Here is a 14,908-nt window from a genome sequence, read left to right as displayed (position 1 = left end):
GCGTCCTCATCCGAGGTACGCGCTGCGTACCCCTGTACGCCCCGCGTAACCGAGAGGATTGGCCTCTGATCGTCCACGTCACGCTATCCGAAGGAAACCGACCCGTCCGACCCGACGTCCCATCCGACCCGCGTACCCAGCAACCCGTCCCATCCGAGCCGAGGCAGTCGAGGCTTCGGTCATGCATGACGTACGCGTACGCGCTGCGTACGAGCGTACGCCCCGCGTACCGAGGCAGACCAGCCTTACTATAAATAGGATGCGGGGGTTTCCAAAGAAAGGGTTCATTTCTCTTCTCTCTCTCTCAACTTTGCCTCGTTTTCCGTGTCCGTTCAAACCCGAAGCTCTGGTCTTTTTGGCTCAAGTCCCGAAGGTCGATTTTACTCCCGAGATTCCCGAGAATCCCGAGGAAAATCCGTTTCCCGAGACGAAACTCTGCCCGGTTTTCCATCTCGTTATCTCCAAAACTTTCAAGTGAGTTTCATACCCCTTAATCAACCTTTTTAATTATTCTAAATACTTTTATATGCTTTCAAGGGGGGATTACAAGTAAAACACACGAGTATTATCGTGTGTTACATAAAGAAACTCTTTTATATACTGTTATATATTCAAATCACATGCGATTTATAAACATTTAAAGGAACTTTTATATATATATAACATATGTCACAATAGCATTTTACCTTTTAAAAATATAATGTTGTTGTAATGCATGTATAAACTAAACTGTTCTTAGATTTTTCTTGTCTATCCTAGACTCTACACCAAAAATCTATACTTTCATAAACAAGTGATTTCTTTTCTCAATATTTCTAAACAAACAAGACACGCTTTTGGAAACTATAATAGGTATAGTTTTACGAACAGATTTCTAACTCTTATGTACTAGAAACACATATTTCAAGAAGTTTACTTTCGTATACAAGAACAAACGTAACATTTTAACAAGTAGATCTGTTTTTATACCACGGTTTTGTGAGACACTAACTTCATGTACGTTCGAGTACACATTTCAAGTCCTGTATTATATACCAGAATCCCTTGGAGGGGGAGCATGGTGTTTGTGTATAGATCTATACGGGCTTGACAACCCGCGCCCTGACTGTTAGCTGCAGTCCACCGTTTGGGGTGACAAACGTCATAACATTCCAACGCCTGAAGAACGTTGTGTATAGGCATTCAGAGTCAATAGTATGGTTATAAAACTCACAAGGGGTATTAAAAATGCATTGATTTACAAGGTTTTCAAACTCATTGGTTATTTTACATTTACATACATTTTGGAAACAAACATTGGTCTTGAGTGAAGGCTACTTTTATACTAGTAGAAAATATAGGATTTTCTAAACACAAACAAACAAAGATAAAACATTTCATTTCATTCAAACATTGTCACTTAAATACTTATGAAATTCACCAGCTTAAATGCTGATCTACTCTTTCAAAATTACTTGTATGTCCCAGGAAATCAGTAAATTTCAGGTATTCATTTCGCTTTTGATGAAGGGATGCTGCGGCGCCAGTTTAATCTAGTATTTTTGACATCATAATGTAATTGAGTTTTGAACATGTAACTTTTGACAAATGTAAACTTTCAATTATATATATGATGGTTGTATTGCTTTCTTACTATGTATTCATTTGTTACGCTACCACATGAAGTCATCCGCCCCCGAACGTTTCCGCCGTTCAGGTTTGGGGGTGTGACAGATTAGTATCAGAGCAATGTTTATAGTGAACTAAGTATATCGAACCACATAAGATATACAAACTATAAATGCTTAAGGGACTAATACTCTCTGACAAAACAAATTTTCTTTTTTTCACTTAAGCAGCATTTCGTTCAACTTAAATTGATAGTTCATTTAAGTACAATTACATGCATACCACAAACTATTTTCATGTTATACAACTATACAAATATTTAGACAAGTTGACACTACGATTGAGACTCGATATATGTAATCAGATGTTGGATAAATATAGCGTGATCAACTATATTTGCCCAAGATTGGACCAACGTATATCGAGGAATGATCGTAGTAAGCAACAAGTCAAAACTTACCAAACCATTACAAGAATCAAACACAAGAACTTAAATACTATAGGAGTATTTGCTATCTAAACTAGTTTAACTTACATGTTTTACATGTTCCGACTTTATTCAATTCTTATAACCCTATTTCTCGTACAGTCAAATGGCTGGATTTCACCACCCCGGCGACCCCTACTTTCCCAACCAAGGCAACGGAGGATGGATCGAAGATGATCCCGAAGAGGACGAGGAACCCATAGAAGTGGGTGATGACTCCGGTACCGACTCAGAGCCGGAAGTTATCGATCCACCACCCATTCAACCTCCCGTCTTCATAAGGAACTTTCAAGGACCGACTCCCGTCTGGGGAAGTCACCTCCACCATTGGAGCCAACAGCAAAACCTACGCCCTCCCTACGGCATGTGGCGGGACTTCTATGATGTCCGCGGCGGAGGTTCGGCTGATCGAGCACTCCCGGTAATGGTGGGTAAGTTAGCCAATCAGTCCTATCAGTCTGGAGTACAAGCTAGTCGACTCCGGGATATCAACGTGGAAGTGCAGGTTCACACTTCTGACATCCGTAGGCTGGACAAGATGCAAGACAACGCCCAATTCCAAGCTGAAGCATTTCAAGCGCAAATGATTGCAGCCCTCGCCGAACTAAGGGAACAACAAGCCGCTTTCGATAGGCGTCTAATGGAGTCAAAGCAATCAGATACGGAGTCAAGCTCCAAGCGCAACCTTCGATGCAAGTAGTGCTTGACAAGGACTCAAATTTTGTTATAGCTTAGGACCTCGGCTAAAAGTCTTTAAATTTCTCGAACTTTGTAATCGGAGACCCTTATAAGGGTCAAATTTTCATGATCGTTGTAACAACTTTTATATTAATATAAGTGGCACTATTACTACTATGTTAAGTATTTCGTTCGAACCTTGAATGGTCTTTGTGAACCCAAATACTTGTTTCATACCTTCAGTCTTACAAATAACTTTCATTCTTCTATTTTAAGACTCATACTATCATCTGTTGTTGATCTATAGCGATTTAGTTCATGAGACACATACATTTTTCCATTCTATGAAATTCTTATCCTTGTCTTTTCAATCTATAGTTGAAGGATGCCTCCGCATAGGAATCCAAGGCGAAACAACGGTGAGGAAGCACCTATACCACCACCACCTCCACCACCCCAATTTGATGTTGTAATGTTTCAAGCAGCAGTCACCGCAGCGGTGGCAGCTGCCATGTCACAGATCAATAACTCAAGTGCTAATGGCTCGGGATCTGGCACACACCCATCCAACCATGGCGAGAGTCATGGACCACCTCGAGAATGCACCTATAAGGACTTCACTAATGCCAAGCCCCGGATGTTTTATGGTACTGGTGGTGTGATGGCCCTGAGGCAGTGGATTGAAAGGACGGAGGCAGTCTTTGAAATCTGCTCCTGCCCCGAGCACAGCAAGGTCAAATTTGCAACTTTCACCCTTCTCGATAAAGCTTTAACTTGGTGGAATGGCCACGTTAAAGTACTTACCCTAATCGTGGCAAACTCCATAAGCTGGGAGAGCTTGAAGGCCATGATGATGAGAGAATACTGCCCACGGGGAGAAATTCAAAAGCTTGAACACGAGCTATGGACTCTCGGAATGGTGGGTACCGACATCGCTACTTATACCAACAGATTCTGCGAACTGGCAATCCTTTGTCCAGATATGATTGCTCCCGAGAGCAAGAAGATAGAAAGGTACATCTGGGGACTGACGCCCCAAATGCGATCAAGCGTGTTAGCTTCTAAACCTGACACCTTTGAAAGTGCTAAGGAACTGGCACAATCTCTGATCGACTACGGAGGTCATCAGAACTCAACCACTTCTGCACCAGCACCACAGAAAGGAAACAACAACAACAACTACTACAACAACAACAACAGCAACAACAACAACAATGGCAGGAAGAGAGCGTGGATTAAAGGGAAGGGTGGGTCTTCCCAAGAATCCGCAAAGAAACAACTGGTGTCAGTAAATGCTGCCACTATACCTGCTACAGCCCCTACAAATACCTACCCAACAAAGCCTTATATAGGTAACCTCCCAAAATGCACCAAATGCAATTACCACCACCATGGACCTTGTCGAGATATGCAGTGCGCCAACTGCGGCAGGAAAGGACACACAACCCGTTTCTGCAAGGAACCCGCAAAGCCGATCACTCAAGTTCCCGGTGCGGGTGTAGGGCAGGCTTGCTACGGTTGTGGCGAGGTGGGCCACTACAAGAGAAACTGTCCTAAGGCAGCAGGCACCGGAGGTGTGGGACGAGTTTTGGCAATAGGCCACGACGAAGCTGTAGCTGACCCAACTATAGTTGCTGGTACATTCCTTCTCGATAATTCATACGCATGCATATTATTCGATAGTGGAGCGGAGAGAAGCTTCGTGAGTCAAAACTTTATTCATTTACTTAAACCTAAACCTAGCAAGTTAGAAAAATCATTCACTGTAGAGATGGCCAATGGAAAAACCGAAAACACAAATTGCATATACATGGGTTGTACGTTAACATTAGACGGCCATTCTTTCCCAATTAATCTCATGCCGGTTCATATTAAAAGTTTCGACGTCATAGTCGGCATGGATTGGTTGAGTCTTCTTCGCGCCGACATCATGTGCTTTGAGAAAGCAGTCCGTCTTAACCTACCTAACAACGAAACATTAGTTATCTACGGCGACAAATCTAGTGCAAACCTTCGCATCATTTCGTGCATCCAAGCTCGAAAGTGCTTGCGGAAGGACTGTCGAGCATTCCTAGCGCACATCGTCGATACAAGTCAAGAACTAAAGGACATCAAGAGCATCTCAGTAGTACGCGACTTTCCCGATATCTTTCCAGAAGAACTACCAAGATTACCACCGCAACGCCAAGTCGAGTTCAGAATCGACTTAATTCCAGGAGCTACCCCAGTAGCGAAGTCGCCTTATCGTCTTGCACCAGCAGAGATGCAGGAACTTTCCAGTCAACTTAATGAACTCCTTCACAAAGGGTTCATAAGACCAAGTTTCTCACATTGGGGAGCACCGGTCTTGTTTGTAAAGAAGAAAGACAGATCGTTCCGTATGTGCATCGACTACAGAGAGCTGAACAAACTTAATGTCAAGAACCGCTATCCTCTACCCCGTATTGACGACCTATTCGATCAACTTCAAGGGGCGAACTACTTCTCCAAAATAGACCTGCGATCCGGATATCACCAATTACGAGTCCTAGAGGGGGACATTCCAAAGACAGCCTTCCGAACTCGTTATGGACACTATGAATTCGTGGTGATGCCGTTCGGATTAACCAATGCACCAGCAGTATTTATGGACCTAATAAATAGGGTATGCCGCCCTTACTTGGATCAGTTCGTCATCGTCTTTATCGATGATATACTTATCTACCCTCGAAGTGAGGAAGAGCATAGTCAGCACCTACGAAAGGTCCTAGAAACATTACGAACGGAGAAACTCTATGTGAAGTTCTCTAAATGCGAATTTTGGATTCGAAGAGTCGAATTTTTAGGTCACGTTGTTAGCGAGAAAGGTATACACGTAGACCCCTCCAAAATTAAGGCTATTGAGAACTGGTCGGCACCAAAGACACCTACGGAAATTCGTCAATTTCTAGGTCTAGCTGGCTACTATCGCAGATTCATAAAGAACTTTTCGAGCATTGCGAAACCTCTTACTTCATTAACCCAGAAAGGTGTGGCCTTTGACTGGGAAGCGAAACAAGAGAAGGCATTCCAAACACTAAAGCAGGCCTTGTGCACCGCGCCGATACTATCCCTCCCCGAAGGGATAGAAGACTTCGTAGTGTATTGCGACGCGTCAAATCAAGGACTTGGTTGTGTTCTTATGCAGAGAGGGAAGGTTATCGCTTATGCCTCCCGACAGCTTAAGACACACGAAGTGAACTATACGACACACGACCTCGAGTTAGGAGCAGTGGTATTTGCTCTGAAGATCTGGAGGCACTACTTATACGGAACAAAGAGTACCATATTCACCGATCACAAGAGCCTTCAACACATTTTCGATCAGAAGGAACTCAACATGCGACAACGACGATGGGTTGAGTTACTGAATGACTATGAATGCGAAATTCGTTATCATCCTGGCAAGGCCAACGTAGTAGCCGACGCCCTCAGTCGAAAGGAATACACTGGTCGGAGGGTCAAATCTCTGACCATGACTATCCATTCCCACTTATCCACACAAATTAAGGAAGCACAAATGGAAGCTTTGCAACCTGAAAATGTGGCGGGTGAATCCCTGCGAGGAATGGAGAAGAATTTAGAAGTCAAGGGTGGCGGAGCCTACTATCTCATGGACCGAATCTGGACCCCAAATCATGGTGGTTTCAGGAACGTAGTCATGACCGAGGCTCACAACTCAAGATATTCCGTTCACCCGGGTTCAGATAAAATGTATCTGGATCTTAAGAAACTGTACTGGTGGCCTAACATGAAAGCAGAAATTGCTACCTTCGTGAGTAAATGTCTTACTTGCGCTAAGGTTAAGGTCGAGTATCAGAAACCGTCATGACTACTACAACAACCAGAGATACCGGAATTGAAATGGGAGCGGATTACTATGGACTTCATAACCTAGTTACCCAAGACTACCAGTGGACTCGATACCATATGGTTCATTGTCGACAGATTGACCAAATCCGCACATTTCCTACCCATCAAGGAGACTGACAAAATGGAGAAGCTTACAAGAACTTACTTAAGAGAAGTAGTGCGACTGCATGGTGTTCCGATATCCATTATCTCCGATCGAGATAGTAGATTCACTTCAAGATTCTGGCAGTCACTACAAAGTTCCCTGGGAACTAGGCTAGACATGAGTACAGCCTACCACCCACAGACAGACGGACAAAGTGAGAGAACAATACAAACTTTAGAAGACATGCTGAGAGCCTGCGTGATTGACTTTGGAAAGGCATGGGATATTCATTTATCCCTTGTCGAATTTTCATACAACAATAGCTATCATACAAGCATAAAGGCTGCTCCGTTTGAAGCCCTCTATGGTCGAAAGTGCAGATCCCCTCTGTGCTGGACTGAAGTGGGCGATACCCAGTTAGCTAGAGGAAGAGTTCCTGAAAGCACTCTCACCGGTCCGGAGATCATACGAGAAACAACAGAGAAGATCGTTCAGATTCGTGAACGATTGAAAGCCTCAAGAGACCGACAGAAAAGCTACGCTGACCAAAGGAGGAAACCTTTGGAATTCCAGGTAGGAGACCACGTCTTATTAAAGGTCTCACCGTGGAAGGGATTAATACGATTTGGAAAGCGTGGGAAACTAAATCCAAGATACATAGGGCCTTTCGAGATTCTTGCCAGAATCGGCCCTGTGGCTTACAAGCTTAACCTACCGCGCGAACTTAGTAACATCCATCCAACCTTCCACGTCTCAAACTTGAAAAAGTGTCTGTCTGACGAGACTCTTGCTATTCCACTCGACGAGATCGAGATCAACGAGAGCCTCAACTTTGTGGAAGAACCAGTAGAAATCATGGACCGAGAGGTCAAACAAACAAAACAAAGTCGCATACCCATCGTGAAGGTTCGCTGGAACGCCAAGCGGGGACCCGAATTCACATGGGAACGCGAAGATCAGATGAAACAAAAGTACCCTCATCTCTTTCATGTTCACTAGTATCTTTACTACTTTAAATTTTGGGACGAAATTCTCTCTAACGGGGGGATGATGTGACAACCCGATATTTCAACTCTTTGTAACGACCAAAATGGGTCAAGTATTGTAACCACTTCTGAATAATAAAAAGTTACTTTCATAATAAAATGTATAAATAAGTTCTACTTAATTTCCTTCTATGATTAAATGTCTTTGAACCATGATCGTACGTGAAACGAACGCCCAAATCCGACTTCATATAGCGAAGTTATGATATTTACAAGTTCGGCTTAGCAACAGACAGCTAAAAACTCGAATCGGAGATCGAGCGACTTTTGGCCGGAATGACCTAAACGAGAATCGAAGGTCTCGACAATGGTATTCCAGCGGTAAAAAGTCTGGCAAAAACCGACATCAGATAAAGAAGTTATGAATTTTCTAAGAAATTCCTTAAACACGATGGATTTTTAATAAATAATAAAAAAAAATTGGAATTTGCCGACGGAGTCTAAACGAAAGTTGTAGAGCGTAGTCTCACCTACGCGAGGATATAAAGACCATCGAAAACGGAGTTCGTATGAAGAAGATATAAATTTTGGAAGTTTATTAAATAAATTAATTATTTATTTTAATCAAAATTCGGATATTATCCGAAGGGGAGTCAACGTCCTCATCCAAGGTACGCGCTGCGTACCCCTGTACGCCCCGCGTAACCGAGAGGATTGGCCTCTGATCGTCCACGTCGCGCTATCCGAAGGAAACCGACCCGTCCGAAGCCCCGACCCGTCCGACCCGACGTCCCATCTGACCCGACGTCCCATCCGACCCGCGTACCCAGCAACCCGTCCCATCCGAGCCGAGGCAGTCGAGGCTTCGGTCATGCATGACGTACGCGTACGCGCTGCGTACGAGCGTACGCCCCGCGTACCGAGGCAGACCAGCCTTACTATAAATAGGATGCGGGGGTTTCCAAAGAAAGGGTTCATTTCTCTTCTCTCTCTCTCAACTTTGCCTCGTTTTCCGTGTCCGTTCAAACCCGAAGCTCTGGTCTTTTTGGCTCAAGTCCCGAAGGTCGATTTTACTCCCGAGATTCCCGAGAATCCCGAGGAAAATCCGTTTCCCGAGACGAAACTCTGCCCGGTTTTCCATCTCGCTATCTCCAAAACTTTCAAGTGAGTTTCATACCCCTTAATCAACCTTTTTAATTATTCTAAATACTTTTATATGCTTTCAAGGGGGGATTACAAGTAAAACACACGAGTATTATCGTGTGTTACATAAAGAAACTCTTTTATATACTGTTATATATTCAAATCACATGCGATTTATAAACATTTAAAGGAACTTTTATATATATATAACATATGTCACAATAGCATTTTACCTTTTAAAAATATAATGTTGTTGTAATGCATGTATAAACTAAACTGTTCTTAGATTTTTCTTGTCTATCCTAGACTCTACACCAAAAATCTATACTTTCATAAACAAGTGATTTCTTTTCTCAATATTTCTAAACAAACAAGACACGCTTTTGGAACTATAATAGGTATAGTTTTACGAACAGATTTCTAACTCTTATGTACTAGAAACACATATTTCAAGAAGTTTACTTTCGTATACAAGAACAAACGTAACATTTTAACAAGTAGATCTGTTTTTATACCACGGTTTTGTGAGACACTAACTTCATGTACGTTCGAGTACACATTTCAAGTCCTGTATTATATACCAGAATCCCTTGGAGGGGGAGCATGGTGTTTGTGTATAGATCTATACGGGCTTGACAACCCGCGCCCTGACTGTTAGCTGCAGTCCACCGTTTGGGGTGACAAACGTCATAACATTCCAACGCCTGAAGAACGTTGTGTATAGGCATTCAGAGTCAATAGTATGGTTATAAAACTCACAAGGGGTATTAAAAATGCATTGATTTACAAGGTTTTCAAACTTATTGGTTATTTTACATTTACATACATTTTGGAAACAAACATTGGTCTTGAGTGAAGGCTACTTTTATACTAGTAGAAAATATAGGATTTTCTAAACACAAACAAACAAAGATAAAACATTTCATTTCATTCAAACATTGTCACTTAAATACTTATGAAATTCACCAGCTTAAATGTTGATCTACTCTTTCAAAATTACTTGTATGTCCCAGGAAATCAGTAAATTTCAGGTATTCATTTCGCTTTTGATGAAGGGATGCTGCGGCGCCAGTTTAATCTCGTATTTTTGACATCATAATGTAATTGAGTTTTGAACATGTAACTTTTGACAAATGTAAACTTTCAATTATATATATGATGGTTGTATTGCTTTCTTTACTATGTATTCATTTGTTACGCTACCACATGAAGTCATCCGCCCCCGAACGTTTCCGCCGTTCAGGTTTGGGGGTGTGACACATGCATGCTTCTTCCAGTGTCATTATATGATTAAAGACATTTCAACTAACCTTGTTAAAGGCAGCGAGGCTAAGGACCTTGACACCAATCCTATCGGCCTTTAATATAGCTTCTTCTGTTTGCCTATTTATGCCATCTTTTGCAGAGGGTAAAAAATACTACAATCATAAAACAACTATATATCAGCATATATAATTCAGTTTTAGTTCAATCTTTTACTAGAATAATGAAAACGAGCACAATTCTGGCTTAGTTTATGCCAGTTCATAAATTTGTACTCTATATATGGAAAGAAGTTGCATAGTACCATGAACCCAACTCATAGAAATAATGCTTGCACTTGGTCATTACAAGATCAACAAACGGCTGCCTGCAGATGATCCAATCTCAGGTTTGACCGAGTCAAACTTCTGCCAACTTGAAAAACAACATCAGAACAAAGAACAAAAGGAAAACTATCCAAAAACAAAAGAGAAAAGTCAATTATAACTACATGGGATTAAGCCATGAGAAAATCCCAATATTTCCTCATTCAATTAAGATATATGTTCTTTCATCTTGTCCAGAAAAGTAAAAGGTAGCATATTGGGGAATACTTTTAAGAATACCATAAGCTTGCTAGCATCACGGATTGAAGCTAACATGGCAAGATGAGCACCAACATGAGTTGTGTTTGCTGCATTTTCATACAAGCCTTTGAAGACCTATAACATGGTTGAGTGTAATGTTAAAAATTGTTTGTTAAGAAAGATGAACATCAAAAAATAAAATACAAATAGAATATTAAAATACCTTCTAAGCAACAGCCAATGCAGTGGCTGATGTGATAGCTCCAAGCCAATTTGACTCCTTTGTTGTTAAGCCAAACAATACAGAAAGATTGTGAAAGACCATGTAAATGTATGAATAGATGATATTTTTATAAGAAAGATTGAAAAAGGAACAAAGGGTACTAACCTTCTAGATTGTCTAGGATATAAGTCATTTGGATCTGGTGGTTCTAGTAAACATGCAACTGGTCCGTCCCACTTCAATACAGTCATTAGTCTCTTCAACAAAACTCGTCTCTGTTGAAAATAAAAGAATGAGCACCTTAATTACCAAATAATCCTTCGATTTGACTCCAAAATCGATATCGATTCAGCTAGATAATACCAATTTCAATTTCAATTTCCTGTACTCTGTTGTTTACTGATCCAGATCCAGTTATGATGATGACGTGTTAAAGCTATGGCGCTAAGCAATTGAAGAAACGAGCAGTCGAGCATCATACCAAAATTTACAAACAAAATTAATAAAAGAGAGAGATCGTAACAGACCTCGAGAAGTGAACAATTGACTGTCTGATTGAATTCATCGAATCTTCCTTCTCTTTCTGTGATGAAGTGTATTAGGTCAAGAGCTTGAATACGTACTGTCTTCAAATCGATATTGATTAGTGCCATGAAGTGTATTGGGCCAAGAGCTTCAAACGTGCCCTACCCATTAAAGCACTGGCTGCAAACTCGTAAGATGAACGCCATTGATTGAATTCATGAGAAATTAGTTCATGGATTCCCATAGCTAGGGTTCTTAATCCGACTGAAGAATATGAATGAAGATGGGATTCGGTTGCTTTTACTATATCTGAATCCATTGATTGAAAACTTTCACCGAGTTATCGGTAAACCCTAATATAACTGGCATCCTTTTTCTTTCACTATCAAATTCGTGGATTCCAAGAACATTGAATGAAGCTAGAGTTACTTCATTAGAGCTCTATTGGAGTGGAATCGGAGATTGGGGAGCGGAAGAAGAGAGAATCAGAGAAGCTCGAAGTGAGGAAAATTGATTACACCTCCCTGTACCTCACTCAATAATCAAAACCATAGAAATTCTTGAATTCGGTATGAAAAAGCGACGAAGATGCGAAGTTGTGTGAGATGCAAAGTTGGAGAGCAGATGTGGAGAAGCGAAGCGGAAGAGGTTTGAGAATCGAGAGAGAAGAAAGAAAGAAATGGGTCTTCGGCGGGGATGAGCTAGGGTTTTCAGCCAGTGGAAACAAAGCGGGCTTTTTAATTTTGGATTTCATTTCCCCCTTTGATGAAACGCGCGTATTTCATTAAAATTTATAAAGGGACAAGGTTAGATGATACACACTTTATTTAAGGTGCCCTCCGTGTTTTTTTATTAGACACTAGTTTTAGGGCACGTAAAAATGTGTGCCCTCTATACTTCATATTTTGGAAAACTGACATCAATTTTTAGGGTACGCACAAATGCATGTCCTCTATCAGCGCGTGTCATTGATTGCGTGTCGTAAAAGGTTGTTTTTCTAGTAGTGCAAAGCTAGTGGGAGCATAAGTGTTATGCTTATATGATAATAATCATCATGATAGTGGGAGCATAAATGTTGTGCTTGTATGATTATTAAGGCAAGTATTGCAAGTTAGCAATATTAATTATAGAAAACAAGAGTTATACTTTGCAAAGTCGTAAGGGTTGAAAAGTTGTTTTGCTATAATTAAGGGAGAGAATATTATGTTTCATTTCAAATCTAAGGGCTTAGGTTGTGGAATGTTAATAAATTTAGTCAAGGATACATAGTGTGTTCTCAAAATGGCAGATGTTGATTATGGCATCCCTCTTCATAGTTCGAATTGTGAGAATGTGACACATAAAATATTATGGCAAAAGATTGATAAAGTATCAGATCTTAATGTAAGACATTATGCATCGTGTCTAATACGCTTCGGGTAAATGATCAATTGCAAGTGCTATAATATTTGACCATTCTAAAATTTTCCAAATGTCAAGCATATTAAGAGGGAAAAAGGACAAGAATCGGTTTTGACTAAGATAATTAAACAACTATCAAAGGACAATCCAAAGCTCGCTGAGGATTGGTCGCTTGTGAGTAGTTGGAAGTATGGTATTGGATGGACCATATCGACATTATTATGAATAGATAAGATTCTATTAAGAATGAATTGTCAAATGGAAAATATGGAAATGTTTCCATATTGGGAATTGGATATTGAGAATCTATATCTAGATTAGAAACTATTATGCAAGAAGGATGTTCAAAGGAATGTACTTTGAGTGAGAAACATCATATCTATAGAATTGTTTCTGATAGAGATTAGCCAAGTCTTGATGATTTTGAGCTTTGACTTTACGAAAGAATCATTGCATAAAATGTTAGAATCTAGCATAAGTAATAAGAATTTGATATTCTTATACTTATGATAAGGATTGGGAGTTGTGAAATGAGTATCATTGGAAATGTGTTCATTTTATCTATTTCATAAAGTAAGGACCGTAGGTAAACATTGTGTGCATGCTGAGAGCATGGGACAAGTGTAGTAATAATTCAAGTAAGAAGTTGATTACCCGAAACAACAAATAATGAGTAATCAATATGGTGATTAAATAAAATGTTTTATTTATACCCAGATTTTGGGTCCATATGGGATTAGTATTATTCTTGTGTTTCACTTTGCATGTTTTGACTTCCTGAATAATTAAATTGGTTCAGAACAATTAAATTATTTGAACGGACCACGGTCGTTCATATGTTGGAAGTAGGTATGAATGAAGACTGTCGTGAATTGGTGTGTGGATTGTCTAAAGTGTATTAGACATAAGTAAATGTTTGCTGCAACGTTCATGAGTGCTTATGAATATGAGTTTGAGCATTGGATTAAACCCACGCTCACTTGGATCACTTCATGGATTTTATCACGAGTGATTGGTGAGACGATAATATCTTATATTCTTGAAACCGAGATGTGTGAGTTGTATCTTGCGAGTCGGTTACACATTGATAATATGTAAACGCACCAGTAACTTGGTGTTATAAAACATATTATTGTGTGTGATTCGGTGAGTGAGTGCAAGCAAGCATTGAATCAAAGTTTATCCGTTCCTTTTATCCAAAGTAGGATGAAAGCGATATTTATGGGCCCCTCGATGATTTAGTGATGACACTAAGTGCTTGGCCAAGCCGGGACTAATTTGATGTGTTCAATTGTAGTCTGTTGTCACTCGTCGTAAATCGGAAATCGAGAAACAACACATAGAAAGAGAGAATGATTTAAATCCATGTCTCAGTCTATACGATATCTAGAATGGAGGAATATATGATCCCTTATCTAAAGGATGCGTATCTAATAAGATCAGAGTTGACAACGGCTTTTGAAAGCTACGATTGCAGATCAGGATCTGAAGTCATACGCAGAATAGTTATTAGACTTATCCAAGTGGGAGACTGTTGGATTAGTGTCTAAGTCTATAATTATTTTGGTATGAACTTGACCCGATGGTGCATGGTCCTTTTGGGTTGCCTTCACCAAAGCATCTTGATAGGATGAATTATGGAGAGAGAAGATTAATTATGATTTATTAATATATTATGAGAATAATATATTAAAGGAGAAATCATATTGTTTAATTAATATTAGTCAAGAATTAATTGATAATTAATTTTGTGGTTAAAAGAGATTAATTAAACTTAAGGGACTGGAACTGTAATTATAAGATAATTGCATTTGGGCTATGGATTACCTTGGAATAATAGGTTGGATGAATTCTATGGGGAAACCCATTAGAAATCGTCCAAGGGTTATTCTAAAATGGTCCATGGGCTGCTTAGGGCTTAAGCAGTCAGATTAGGGTTTCCTAGTTGAAAACCCTAATAGCCTACATGTATATATAGTACCCTTAAGCCCCAAAAACGTGGCTAAGAGTTCCACTAGGGTTTCTGGACGTTTTGGGCAGCCTGCTCTCTCC

Source organism: Lactuca sativa, chromosome 3 (assembly GCF_002870075.4).
Source record: "Lactuca sativa cultivar Salinas chromosome 3, Lsat_Salinas_v11, whole genome shotgun sequence".
In the NCBI taxonomy this organism is placed as follows: domain Eukaryota; kingdom Viridiplantae; phylum Streptophyta; class Magnoliopsida; order Asterales; family Asteraceae; genus Lactuca; species Lactuca sativa.
This window is presented reverse-complemented; position numbering follows the sequence as displayed.